We start from the raw sequence: 14,553 nt of genomic DNA on the forward strand, positions 1-14,553 counted from the left end.
GGCAGTATCTGGGTGCGACCATAAACACTCTGGCAGCCACAGCACAGCCAAATTCAGTGAGGGTCAGCAGCATTCAATCGCTGATACAAAAATTCAGACCTCAACACTCGCTTCCAGCAAGAGTGTTCATGCAGTTGATAGGCATGATGGCCTCCTGCATCTCCATAGTCCCGCACGCGAGGCTACATATGCGTCCGCTTCAGGAGTGCTTAGCAAGTCAGTGGACTCAGGCTCACGGGCAGTTGAAAGACCTAGTGTTGGTGAGCGGTCGGGCATACAACTCTCTGCATTGGTGGAATCCACGAAACCTTTGCAAGGGCCGACCGTTCCAAGAGCCTGTACCACAGATCATCCTGACGACAGACGCTTCTCTCCAGGGATGGGGAGCTCATGTACTCCATTACACTGTGCAGGGGCTATGGACGCAACAGCAGAGGAAGATGCACATCAATGTTCTGGAACTGATGGCGATCTTCATGGCACTGAAAGCCTTCAAAGTACATCTGTGCAACAAGGTCGTGTTGATCCGGACAGACAACATGACGGCCATGTACTACATCCAGAAGTAGGGAGGAACACACTCTCCGCAGCGGTCTCATCTGGCTCAGAGCATGTGGAAGTGGGCCATTCAGAGGAACATCTTCCTCATGGCAGAACACCTCCCGGGCAAGGACAATCAGATGGCGGACCTGCTCAGCAGGCACAGCCACCAAATGCACGAGTTGGAGATACATCCATCAGTTTTCCAACCGTACTTCCGAAGGTGGGGTCATCCAGAGATCGACCTGTTCGCCACAAGGGAGAGCGCAAAATGCCAAAGCTTCGCCGTCAGGTTCCCACACCCACAGTCGCAGGGCAATGCGATATGGATGAACTGGTCAGGCAAATTTGCGTACTCTTTCCCCCCAGCACCTTTGATACCGCTGGTGGCACGCAAGCTCAGGCAGTACTCGATGACTCTCATCCTGGTTGCTCCAACGTGGGCTCGCCAACCATGGTACACCACGTTTCTAGAACTGTCCGTGGTACCACATCAGAGGCTAAGTCTCACACCCAGCCTTCTGACGCAGAGCCATGGCGACATTCAGCATCCAGATCCGCAACAGCTCAAACTGGCGATCTGGCTCCTGAAGTCCTAGAGTTTGGCTACCTGCACTTGCCTTCCGACTGTATGGACATCATTCGGGAGGCAAGGAAGCCCACTACCAGAGCATGCTATGCGGCAAAATGGAAGCGACTTGTCATTTATTGTGCAGACCACAACATTAACCCGCTAGATGCTTCTATTCAGTATATCATCTGTTACCTTTTCCATCTGTACAAATGTAATCTGGCCTATGCTTCCATTCGCATACATCTATCTGCGATGGCCGCTTATCTCCAGAATAGGCAGCACCTCTCCCTCTTCAGGGTGCCCGCCATTAATGCTTTTCTGGAAGGGCTCAAACGAGTCATTCCTCCACGGACTCCACCAGCTCCGGAGTGCAACGTCAATGTGGTCCTCACCCGGCTGATGGGTCCACCCTTTGAACCACTGCATTCCTGCGAGATACAGTTCTTGACGTGGAAAGTGGCTTTCCTCATAGCGATTACATCGCTACGGCGAGTTAGTGAACTACAAGCCCTAACTATCCAAGAGCCATTTATTCAAATTCATTCTGACAGGGTGGTGCTTCGCACAAACCCTAAATTTCTTCCCAAGGTTGTGTCTCAATTCCATATCAACCAGACTACTGAATTGCCTGTTTTCTTCCAAAATCCCGAGTCATTGGCGGAGAGAATGCTCCACACCCTTGACGTCAAAAGGGCCCTGTTGTATTACATCAATAGAACCAAGGATTTTAGGAAGACTAAGCAACTCTTTGTCGCCTTTGCACCACACCACAAAGGTAAACCTATTTCCAAGGCTGGTATTGCTAGGTGGATCGTTAAATGTATCCAGATCTGCTATCTGAAAGCCAAACGTACTCTCACCATTCCACCAAGGGCCCACTCCACCAGAAAGTTGGGGGCCTCTATGGCATTCCTTGGTAACATTCCTTTGGAAGACCTATGTAGAGCATCCACATGGTCTACCACACACACATTTACAAAGCATTATTGTGTTGATGTGCACTCCAAACAGCAGGCAGCTGTAGGGCAGGCTGTTCTCAAAACACTTTTCCAAACTGCTGCAGCTGGCACGGGCGGCCGCCGTTAATGGAGGGACTGCTATGTATTCTATGCACAGATATGAATTCAGCAGGCCACATGCCTCGAACCGAATATGCTACTTACCAGTATGCATCTGTTCTTGGCATGTAGGGCTGCTGACATTCATCGTCCGCCCTCCTCCCCAGCGCCTGTAGCAGCTGCAGAATTCACATATACTTCTATCATGGTCATCATTCACTGAGTTTCACTCAATCTTGGCCACAATGGCTAAAAACAATCTGAGGATGGAGTCGATGCCCATGCGCACTGTAGTCCAGGGGAGGAGCCACCTATCTCGTGATACTTCGAAGACTCTTCCTGGACAGCAATGTGCAATCATCCGGACCCAACACTAGGCGGCGATCTATGCACAGATATGAATGTCAGCAGCCCTACATGCCAAGAACAGATGCATACTGGTAAGTAGCATATTCGATACTCGTCATAGAGATGGACATTCATCCATGGCCCTGCGGAGCGCCGGCCGTCTCAGGCTTACCTTTCTGCGTGCACCGTCTGTACAGAAGATGTGATCCTGATAGAACGAACATCCTTTCGGTTCTGCCGCAGTGTCTGGCCAGATATCCGTACATAGACCTCCACCAGGTGTGTTACCTTTGCCTCTTACCAGATCACGACAAGGCCAAATGTGAGGCACTCTTTTCAATCCAAAAAGACACTTTGCGATGGAAGGGTGCATCGACTGGAAATGTCTTTCCACAGTGAGATGACACTCCCAACATCTTAGGTGAGGAGCACACCCAAGAAAATCTGGAAAGCGAGCAGGACGATGCAGCTTTCTACATCGAGGAGACCCCCAGCTCCGATAGGGAGGAAGAGCTTGAATACACCCTGCCTTTCAGGCAGCGCATTAGGACTGTTTCCCCAAACCCTTCTCCGCCAAAAGAGTTCCAAAGTTTTGCTATTTCCACTGCTACTGGTCGCCGGACCGCCACTGTCATCAGGCCAATGTCGGATCCATAAAAACATGATTGAGGCATGTGAGCTGTAGATCACATGCTTTGCATACTCCTGCCATCTAGTGTTGGGTCCGGATGTTTGCACTTTGTTTTTCTTCGAAGAAGTCTTTTCCAGTCACGAGGTAAGCGACTCCTCCTTTCGGTGATAGTGCGTATCGGCATAGACTCAATTGTTGTTTTTTTCCCTCCATCGGGTTTGGACGTGAATTGCTGCGCTCCGGTTCAACATGTTCCTACGGTTTGCCTCAGTATGCAAGACACTCACCCTCGACGGTATTGTTTCCTATCACATCTCCCATTCTTCGCGTATCTTACTTACTTTTAAAAAACCCTCTTTCAATCGGAAAGCTCATGGAAGGCCGTCTGGCCTACCCGCGTCAGTCCAACTTGCAGTCGATGGAACGAACTCCCTTCAAATTCTGCCCTTGCTGTCCCGCGAAGTACCCGCGCTCTGACTCGCATGAAATGTGTAACCTGTGTGTCTCTGGAGCACAGAGAACAGGACTGCAATGCGTTCCAGGCTTTCTGCTCCAAGATGGCACTTCGCCACTGCCGGACTCGACTATGCGACATACAGAGCCAACACACAGGCTCCATTTCAGAAATCTTCGGGCAACAATCGGACAATGTGGCAGGGGGTGCTATGGGAGCTGAGGAGGAGCAGGAACTGATTTCCATTTCAGCGTATGGCTCTGACCAGGATGAAGGCATCTCGCATTGACAACGTACTGTGAGTACAGATCCTCCCTCGTACCAAGATCCAACTAAACATAAAAAGAAGGCTCCAGTCTAACCTGCACCCTCTGGCCCAGGTCGGCTACCCAGACTACGCTTTTGATGCCCCACTTTCTGGCTCTGCACCAAAGCCTACAAAAATGCCTTCCGCTCTGAAAAGCCCCACTCCAAACCCTGCTCTGAGCCGAAACCTTCGGGATCAAAACCGAAGTCTGGCTCCTACCCACACTATTTGGCACTGAAACACTCTTCAGATCTGAAGACACCAACGCCTAAGACATTGGTGCCGAAACCTTCAGCCCGGAAACAGTCAGATGTGCAGAAATCACAAAAAAGCAGCTTTTCGACGCTCCCATGATCAAACCAGACCCGAAACAGAAGGTGTTGTACATTCATCCAAAGACTGGACACATTACAACCAAACTGACTTTAAAAAGAAAGACTGATACAGAGGAGGAATATCACATTCCTTTGAAGAAAGGTGTTGGAACTAACCCTTCCCCTCAACCTCCTCCTCTTCCTTCACCCCTTCTCCTCATTTGCAACCTTTACCAATTACACCTGAGCCCCTGACCACCACATATACTGGACAACTAGGATGAAGGGGGTGGCGATGGAGAGGAAGATTATCAGCCAGTACCTACAGACCCATGGGTAGACTACAACACTAATTCGCCCACAAGCAATGATCCTGACTTGTAACCTACCAAGTTCTCTCTACCGGAAGACATTGTAGGTTACATTGGATTGCTAGGTAGAGCTGCCACCTACCATGAGGTGCAGCTGCACAAAGAATACCTTGAAGAGGATTTCCTCTTTGAAACCCTTAGCAGCACACAAACGTCATCACACACAATACCCATTCTCAAAGGGATGATCAGGCATGTAGATGACCTCTATATTCTTACCCCTCGATAAGATAAGAAATACAAGCCAGCCCCATCTGACCGAGTGTATGGAAAAGATAAAGAAAGACAATGAAGTGGCCAAATCCGTGGCAGCCCTTCCTTTCGGCGCTCTTTCCACCACGGAGGCTCCAAAAATACCTCCTCGGACACCACATCCACCTACAAGGGCAATTACCAACCCCCTTCCTCTAAGGCATGGGTACTCACAAACTTTCTCTCAGGGGCCAAATTTACAGTGTGGTTTGTGTCCAAGGGCCGCACCGGTGGGGGCGGGGTCAGTGGGGGAGGGGGCGGGTCTGGAGCAACAAAAAAAACTGTGACCATGAGGTTGAACACAGGTCCCTGCAGCGGACGCCTTCGTCCACTGAGCTACCAGACCCGGTATGTAATATATATATATATTAATCTGCCTCCCTCCCTCCATCCCTCTTTCTCCCTCTGTCTCACTCACTCGGACTATCTCTCCCCCTCCCCCTCCCTCTCCTCACCTCTCCTTCCCTTCACCTCTCCTTCCCTTCCTCACTCCCCTTCCCTCTCCCTCCCTCTCCCTCTCACTCCCTCCCTCTCCCTCCCTCTCCCTCCCTCTCCCTCCCTCTCCCTCCCTCTCCCTCCCTCCCTCCTTCTCCCTCCTTCTCCCTCCCTCTCCTTACCTCTCCTTACCTCTCCCCTTACCTCTCCTTCCCTTCCCTTCCCCTTACCTCTCCTTCCCTTCCCCTTACCTCTCCTTCCCTTCCCCTTACCTCTTCCCCTCTTCCTCACCCTCACTCCCCTCACTCTCACTCCTCTTCCCTCACCCTCACTCCCCTTCCCTCACCCTCACCCCCTTCCCTCACCCTCACTCCCCTTCCCTCACCCTCACTCCCCTTACCTCACCCTCACTCCCCTTCCCTCACCCTCACTCCCCTCCCCTCACCTTCACTCCCCTCACCCTCACCCCCCTTCCCTCACCCTCACCCCCCTTCCCTCACCCTCACTCCCCTTCCCTCACCCTCACTCCCCTTCCCTCACCCTCACTCCCCTTCCCTCACCCTCACTCCCCTTCCCTCACCCTCACTCCCCTTCCCTCACCCTCACTCCCCTTCCCTCACCCTCACTCCCCTTCCCTCACCCTCACTCCCCTTCCCTCACCCTCACTCCCCTTCCCTCACCCTCACTCCCCTTCCCTCACCCTCACTCCCCTTCCCTCACCCTCCTCCCCTTCCCTCACCCTCCTCCCCTTCCCTCACCCTCCTCCCCTTCCCTCACCCTCCTCCCCTTCCCTCACCCTCCTCCCCTCACCCCCCTCCCCTCACCCCCCTTCCCTCATCCCCCTTCCCTCATCCCCCTTCCCTCACCCCCTTCCCTCACCCCCCTTCCCTCACCCCCCTTCCCTCACCCCCCTTCCCTCACCCCCCTTCCCTCACCCCCCTTCCCTCACCCCCCTTCCCTCACCCCCCCTTCCCTCACCCCCCCTTCCCTCACCCCCCTTCCCTCACCCCCCTTCCCTCACCCCCCTTCCCTCACCCCCCTTCCCTCACCCCCCTTCCCTCACCCCCCTTCCCTCACCCCCCTTCCCTCACCCCCCTTCCCTCACCCCCCTTCCCTCACCCCCCTTCCCTCACCCCCCTTCCCTCACCCCCCTTCCCTCACCCCCCTTCCCTCACCCCCCTTCCCTCACCCCCCTCCCCTCCACTCCCCTCCACTCCCCTCCCCTTCCCTCCCCTCCCCTTCCCTCCACTCCACTCCCCTTCCCTCCACTCCCCTTCCCTTCCCTCCACTCCACTCCCCTTCCCTCCACTCCACTCCACTCCCCTTCCCTCCACTCCACTCCACTCCCCTTCCCTCCACTCCACTCCCCTTCCCTCCACTCCACTCCACTCCACTCCCCTTCCCTCCACTCCGTCTCCCTACCCTGCCTGTGTCACCCGGGCTGAGATCGCTTTCCCAGCCAGCTTCCCCAGCGCGCACAGACACACAGCCCCACCCGAGCACTTCACAGGTCTTTAAAAAGACCATTTGCATGTTAATGGGGCTTTGGTGTATTTCACCTCCTCTTAGCGCCCCTGCAGCTTCACTCTGGCCTCACTGCAATGAATCGCCTGGGCCCCACAGAGCAGCAGAGTCTCTCAGAGTGTCTCTGCAACCGTCAGTGTTTGCAGACACTCTTTGAAAATTGTTTTTTTAAAACACGGGTACGATGATGTCTCATGGTCCGCGGGCCGCCACGGAAGGCTTGCCGGGCCACTGCCGGCCTGCGGGCTGTACTATGAGTACCCGTGCTCTAAGTGTTACTTCAGAGGGGCGGTTACAGAGGCAACAGCAAAGGCAGGGATAGAGGTTCAGACACACGCACCTCCAATACAAACAGTGACTTGCTTACACACCCTCCCCGCCTCGACCACTCAACACCTGTTGGGGAAGACTTTCAGATTTCCTACAAATCTGGCAATCAATAACAACTAAGTGGGTACTACAAATTATCCGTTCTGGTTACTGCCTGGAGTTCACCAACAATCACCAAACGTTCCCCCAAAGCCACACAAACTCTCACCAGATCACCTACACCTCCTCAAACAAGGGGTACAGCCTCTGCTTCTAAAAGGGGCTATAGAGCCCATACCACCACAATGCCACGGGTCGGGCATGTATTTTACTTCTTAATACCCAAAAAAGATGGTTCCCTCAGACCAATATTAGATCTCAGAGAACTGAATCTTTTCATACCGTCCAATCATTTCCACATGGTAACACTTCAACAAGTAGACATTGTCTACTCTAGACAAAAAAGGACACCTATTTCCACATTCCAATCCACCCTGCTCATTGCAAATTCCTCAGGTTTGTGTTAGCGGGTCAGCACTATCAGTTCAAGGCACTCCCCTTCCCTCCACTCCCCTTCCCTCCCCTTCCCTCCACTCCCCTCCCCTTCCCTCCACTCCCCTCCCCTTCCCTCCACTCCCCTTCCCTCACTCAGTCTCCCCACCCTGCCTGTGTCACCCGGGCTGAGATCGCTTTCCCAGCCAGCTTCCCCAGCGCGCACAGACACACAGCCCCACCCAAGCACTTCACAGGTCTTTAAAAAGACCATTTGCATATTAATGGGACTTTGGTGTATTTCACCTCCTCTTAGCTCCCCTGCAGCTCCACTCTGGCCTCACTGCAATGAATCACCTGGCCCCACAGAGCAGCAGAGTCTCTCAGTGTCTCTGCAACCGTCAGTGTTTGCAGACACTCTTTGTATATGTAAATGTACAGGAATTTATATAGCGCAAATCACCGAGCGGTTTCTAAGCGCTTGCTTAAGGAACCCGTCCTGGTATTCTCCAGTATTAGGGGTGTCTTTCATAGATTCACATGCTTGAATATTCCCCGTCGTCGAAGTGGGAGTCCCACGGTAAATAAAATAGCAATAATGCTAATAATATATATATATATAAATATATAAAGTATCATATAAGTAGTAAAACTGATAAAATATGTACTGAAAACCTTTACAAAGGTTATTACATAGGAATGCATTAGAGAGAAAAAACTCATTTGTAACATATCAGTGTCATTATGTTAGTCCAAACTGCAGCCAATCAGGCTCAAGCACCCTCTAGAACCTTCTCCTCAGAAGCTCAAGCCCTCAGATTTTCTACCGCACGTCGTGTGAAGGGAGTCTCCCTGAGCTCTGCTCAGTTCTTTTCAACTTATCTACTCTTCTCAGTTTTTTCAAAGATGTCAAGTAAGAAGTCTTTATTTAGACCTTGTTCCTCCTGTGGGAAATTACGTTTATTTGAGAAAGACCCTCATGACAAGTGCATTTATTGCTTGTATCCTGATCACAAAGTGGTTGATTGTAGGTTATGTAGAACTTTCAATCCTAAAACCCTTAAGGACAGGGAGGGTCGCCTCCTATTGTGGCTTAAGCGCCTTCAAGATAAGGACGCTATTGTTTCTGACGCAGAAAGCCTTCAGTCAGCTCCTTCTTTGGCTTCTAAGCGTGGCAGTGTTCAGGAGTTGCCATCTCCTTTCCTGAAGAAAAGAAAGCTGGCTTTGACTGTGGCTTCAGTTCCACCTACTGCTTCTGTGCCTGTTGTAACTACGCCCACGAGATCTGACTCTCAGGCGTCGTTTCCAGCTTCTATTAAAGTGGTTACACTTCTCACAGCGCGGTCGTCGACGGGCCCGTCGACGACCACTCCGACGACGAGATTGGCTGCTGTGGCCTCGTCTACGACTACAGTCACGACGACATCGGCGTCGTCATCGTCGACGAGAATCTCGACGACGGCTCTCTCGTCTACGAGAGCCTCTGTTTCTTCAATCTCGGCGACGATCCCAATCATATCGTCGACGAAGAAGCCATCGTCGATGAAGAACTCATCGTCGTCAATCCCATCGTCGACGAAGGCCTCGTCGACGAGGCTCCCGTCGACGGCACCGACGAAGATTCCGTCGACGAAGATTCCGTCGACGAAGATTCCGTCGACGAAGGTACCGTCGACGAAGGTACCGTCGACGAAGGTACCGTCGACGAAGGTACCGTCGACGAAGGTACCGTCGACGAAGACACCGTCGACGAAGGCACCTTCGATGTCTAGGATGCCGCCTGCAATACAGTCACCGTCGACGGCCCAGACGACGTTTACTGCATCGTCGACGACAGCGTCATCGACGGGCTCGTCGATGAGCAAACCAGCGACAGTAGGGCCTAAGCCTTCTACGTCCACGGAGGCGCCTAGAGATTTACCGTCTACGGCGGCAGCAACTTCCAGTTCTTCTTCCTATGCCAACATGCCTTTGGTAGCCATGGACACTTCAGTTTCTACTGTACAGTCCTCATCCAATAAGGAGGAAGATTCCGCATTCCACCTTCAATCCCCTGCTCTACAACCACCACTTCAGTTGTTCGTGTCTGACCATGAGACTGAGTCAGTTCCAGATGACACTGTTTATGGGGATGCACGGAGCCCATCAGAGTTAATCATTAAATGCCAGGACACTTCTTCTGAAGAAGAAGAGGAAGAAGAAGTGGAGCAGGTAGATGAGCACGAAGGCCAATGCGTGCAAATCCCTATGACGTCTATTCCAATGACACTTTTCTCTCACCTCCAACATATGTTGGACGATTATAACAGACGTTTTCCACCTACCCCTCAGGGTACTCCAGTTCATGAGTCTACTGATGTCACACTTTCGCATCAACCACTACATACTCCTCCAAGACAGTCGGCTCCGTTAGTACATTTGAGTGCTCCCCTGTCTACTAATCCACTTACTGACACTGACTCAGAGCCAGAGAGAGAGGAAGGAGAGGTGTGTCAGGACTCAGAGGGTGAGCAGGATCCTTATTTGGCGGAGTTTGATGATTATCGAGTGCAAACACCTTCGCCGCAACAGGGCCCTTCAAGTGATTCACCTCCTGTGGACATTGCTAGTTTTCATAAACTTATGGACAAGGCGGCGGACCGCTTCAAGTTGACAAGGGTCCAACGTGATGAAGACTGTTTTCTGTATGATTTCAAAAATCAGCCGTATAAACAGGTGCATACAATTCCAATTATTGAATTTATTTGGAAGGAAGGGCAGAAGATTATGAAGGCTCCTAACTCCTTGCCGGCCCAGATACCTAGATTGGAGAAGAAGTACAAGGCTCCAACTGGCTCACCTGCTTGTCTGCTCCTCACCCAAAGCCAGATTCAGTTGTGACTCAAGCAGCACAACGTCGTGCACGTAATCCTACAGCGCCTGTCACTTCCCCTCCCGATAGAGAGGGACGCCGATTGGATGCAATCGGAAAGAAATTTTCATCCATGGCTTCAACTTCAGCCCGTGCTGCGAATGCTCTTGCAATTTTGGGTCGTTTCGACCGACAAATGTGGTCAGACATGTCCATCTTTCTTGCGCAACTTCCTGAGTCATCGAAAGTGGAGGCGCTCAAGGTCCTTCAAGATGGTCAAAGGGCTTCGGAGGAGATTATAGACTGTGCTGTAGATGTGGCGAATACTGCATTCCGTATCCTTGCCAGTGCGGCGGCGCTCCGACGCCAGGGATGGTTAAAGTCTACTTCTTTCAGGCAAGAGGTCCAGTCAATGATAATTGACATGCCGTATGATGGCGAATCTTTGTTCGGTTCCCAAATCGATGCTTCTTTGGAAGCCATAAAGAAGGATACCGACACAGCGAAGTCGCTTGGGTCATTACAATTTAAGAAACAGCCCTTTCGTGCTGCACGGGGACGGGGCACCTCGTCCAATTTTAACAGAGGAGGACAGTCTCAGTACCGCCAGTACAATCAAGGAAACCAACGGTACTCGAATCCTCAATCTGCTCGCCAACAACAATCCAGACCCTATAGAGGGAAGTCCAATTATAGAGGTGCCAACAACACCAACAAACGACAATGACTTGCCAGTTCAGCAGGATGTTGGAGGTCGAATCTCGCAGTTCTACTCCCAGTGGTCTCAAATAACAATGGACCAATGGGTGTTGGACATTGTGCGCAAGGGTCACGCCTTGGAATTCACAGAGTTTCCTCCTCCATCTCCACCTTCGGGTCCGCCACCTCCCCATCTCGAAGAACTACAACATCAAGTTCAACTATTACTAACAAAGGGTGCAGTCGAAGTGGTTCCTCTATCACAGCGGGGGAAAGGCTTCTATTCGAGGTTCTTCCTCATTCTAAAGAAGACGGGGGAGTGGCGTCCCATTATGGATTTGAGGTATCTCAACCTCTTCCTGAAACAACAGTCCTTCCGCGTGCTAACATTGTCAGAAGTCTTGCGGTTTCTCTGCAGCGGCGATTTTTTGACTACAATAGACCTGCAAGACGCCTATTTTCATGTACCAATCATTCCTCAACATCGAAAGTACTTGAGATTCAAAGTGGGACGCAACCACTATCAATTCAAGGTCCTGCCGTTTGGCCTCAGATCAGCTCCCCGTGTGTTCACAAAGGTTCTGGCTCCGGTCATGGCTTACCTGCGTCTTCAAGGGGTCCAAATATTTCCTTACTTGGACGATTGTCTGTTGAAATCCCAATCCGCAAGTCAACTACATCACGACACACGCTTGTGTCTCACCCTCTTCAATTCCCTAGGGTTGACCATCAATGTAAAGAAGTCACATTTCACTCCTCTACGAAGCAGGACATTCCTCGGAGCTGTTATAGACACGGACGTGTCAAAAGCGTTCATCTCCCCCGAGCGGAGACTGAAGATAGTTCATCTGGTCTCCACCATCAGATCAAGAAAGTCAGTTTCAGTGCGAATGTTAAAGTCATTTCTGGGGATGGCATCATCTTGTATCGCACTGATCCCGAATTGCAGGTTACGTACGACCAGGTGACAGTCACAGCTGGCATGAAGAACAGTCTACTCTGGTGGGAGCGACGGACCAATCTGAACCAAGGGGTCTCTTTCCTTCTCCAGACTCCAGATCTGACATTGACCACGGATGCGTCCATGGACGGATGGGGAGCCCATATCCTGGATCTTTCCATCAAAGGAAAGTGGACGGCGACTCAGAAAACATGGCATATCAACAGGCTGGAATTGCTGGCGATCTTCCTAGCGCTGAAGGCTTTCTTACCGGTGGTGCACGGAGAATCGGTGCTGGTTCAAACGGACAACACCACCAGCATGCACTACATGAACAAGCAGGGAGGCACGAAATCTCAGCCCCTGTCTTGTCTTGCCCAGAGGATTTGGGAATGGGCACTTCGTCACCACATTTCTTTGACAGCAGTCCATTTGCCGGGAGCGTCAAACATACTAGCAGATTCCCTGAGCAGGTCTGCGTCATCCACTCACGAATGGGAGTTACACCAGTCGACTCTGGACCTCGTGTTCCACCAATGGGGTCACCCCAAGATCGACCTATTTGCAACGCCAGTGAATCGAAAATGCCAGGCTTTTGCCAGTTGGCATCCACATCCGGAATCCAGCGGCAATGCCCTACTCATGGATTGGACCGGCCTATTTGCATATGCGTTTCCACCGCTCCCACTGGTTCCAAGGACGTTATGGAAGATGCGCAGGCAACCCTGCCGCTTGATCTTAATCGCCCCACGTTGGCCCAGACAGGCGTGGTTTTCAGAACTCCTTCTGATGTCCCAATGCAAACCAATTCGCCTCCATCCACGTCCGGATCTTCTGACTATGGACGGCGGACAAGTGTGTCACCCAGATCCGTCAACGCTTCAATTATGGGCTTGGAACCTGAATTCATGGAGTTTGCCTCTTTAAGTATACCTCAGGACTGTAGAGACATTCTAGCGTCAGCTAGAGCTCCATCAACAATCAAAACATATAGGCTAAAGTGGAAGCGCTTCTGTCATTGGTGCGCAGCATCCAACGTACATCCTATCAGTTCCACTCCAGAACAACTGTTACCGTTCTTCTTAAGTCTTGCTCAGTCTGGTCTTTCACATGCCACATTGAGTCTTTTTGGCGGCCATCTCACGCTACCGTCATGACGGCTCTACGTCTCTCTGTTCATCCAGGATCATCAGACAGTTCTTTAAAGGGCTTTTCAGGAAGTTCCCTCCGTTAAGGCGCCCTCCTCCAGCTTGGCACCTCAACGTGGTGTTATCGCAACTTATGAAACCTCCATTTGAGCCAATTCATCGTTCAAACCTCAAGTTTCTGACCTGGAAAGTGGCTTTGCTTTTAGCTTTAACTTCGTCTCGTCGTGTAAGTGACTTACACGCTTTCACCATCAAACCTCCATATTTGCAGTTCAAACCTGATGGAGTGTCACTTCGTACCAATCCTTCTTTTCTTCCAAAAGTGCCTTCTGACTTCCATTTGAACGAGCCAGTTTTCTTAAAGACTTTTTTCCCGGATCCTAAATCCCCGGCGGAACAGCGACTACATTCCTTAGACATCAAACGGTGTCTGAAATTCTACATTTCTAGGACAGCCCCTTTTCGTAAATCCAATCAGCTATTCTTAGCATATGGACTACTGCGCAAAGGACACTCAGTGACTAAACAGACTATAACACGATGGCTCTCTTCAGCCATATCGTTTTGCCATCAGCAGGCTGGCAGGCCTTTACCTACTCCAGTGAGAGCACATTCTACGAGAGCGATGGCGTCGTCCATCGCATTGTTTGCCGGAGTGCCTCTACACCAGATTTGTCGTGCAGCGACATGGTCCAGCAGGCACACCTTTACCAGACATTATTGTTTGGATGCTGTCAACGAGGCGGACACCGCAGTGGGGCAAGCAGTGCTTCGTCATCTTTTCAAATAAGGTGAGCCTCTTTCCCTCCTCCATTCTTGAGATTGCCTTGCTTTTATGCTATATATATTGTTCTTCTATTGTTTGGAAATATTGCAATCTCATCTCCAGGAGGTTACTGCTATCTATTCTATTCCAGCATGTGAATCTATGAAAGACACCCCTAATACTGGAGAAGAACAATTGTTACTTACCTGTAAACAGGTGGTTCTCCAGTATTGGTGTCTTTCATAGATTCACATGCGACCCACCCATCCTCCCCTCAGAGGCTCTTTTCTCCTCATGCGCTATTATTACTAGTGCTACGAAAATCTGAGGGCTTGAGCTTCTGAGGAGAAGGTTCTAGAGGGTGCTTGAGCCTGATTGGCTGCAGTTTGGACTAACATAATGACACTGATATGTTACAAATGAGTTTTTTCTCTCTAATGCATTCCTATGTAATAACCTTTGTAAAGGTTTTCAGTACATATTTTATCAGTTTTACTACTTAAATGATACTTTATATATTTATATATATATATATTATTA

The 14,553-nt window shown here is 50.9% G+C and overlaps 1 protein-coding gene across 1 annotated transcript in view; it reads left to right on the forward strand.

Moving 5' to 3' along the window:
- LASP1 (LIM and SH3 protein 1) overlaps positions 1-14,553 on the forward strand; it is a 601,479-nt gene that overhangs the window by 475,250 nt on the left and 111,676 nt on the right. The window lies entirely within an intron of this gene.

This window comes from Lissotriton vulgaris, chromosome 5 (assembly GCF_964263255.1).
Source record: "Lissotriton vulgaris chromosome 5, aLisVul1.2, whole genome shotgun sequence".
NCBI lineage: Eukaryota > Metazoa > Chordata > Amphibia > Caudata > Salamandridae > Lissotriton > Lissotriton vulgaris.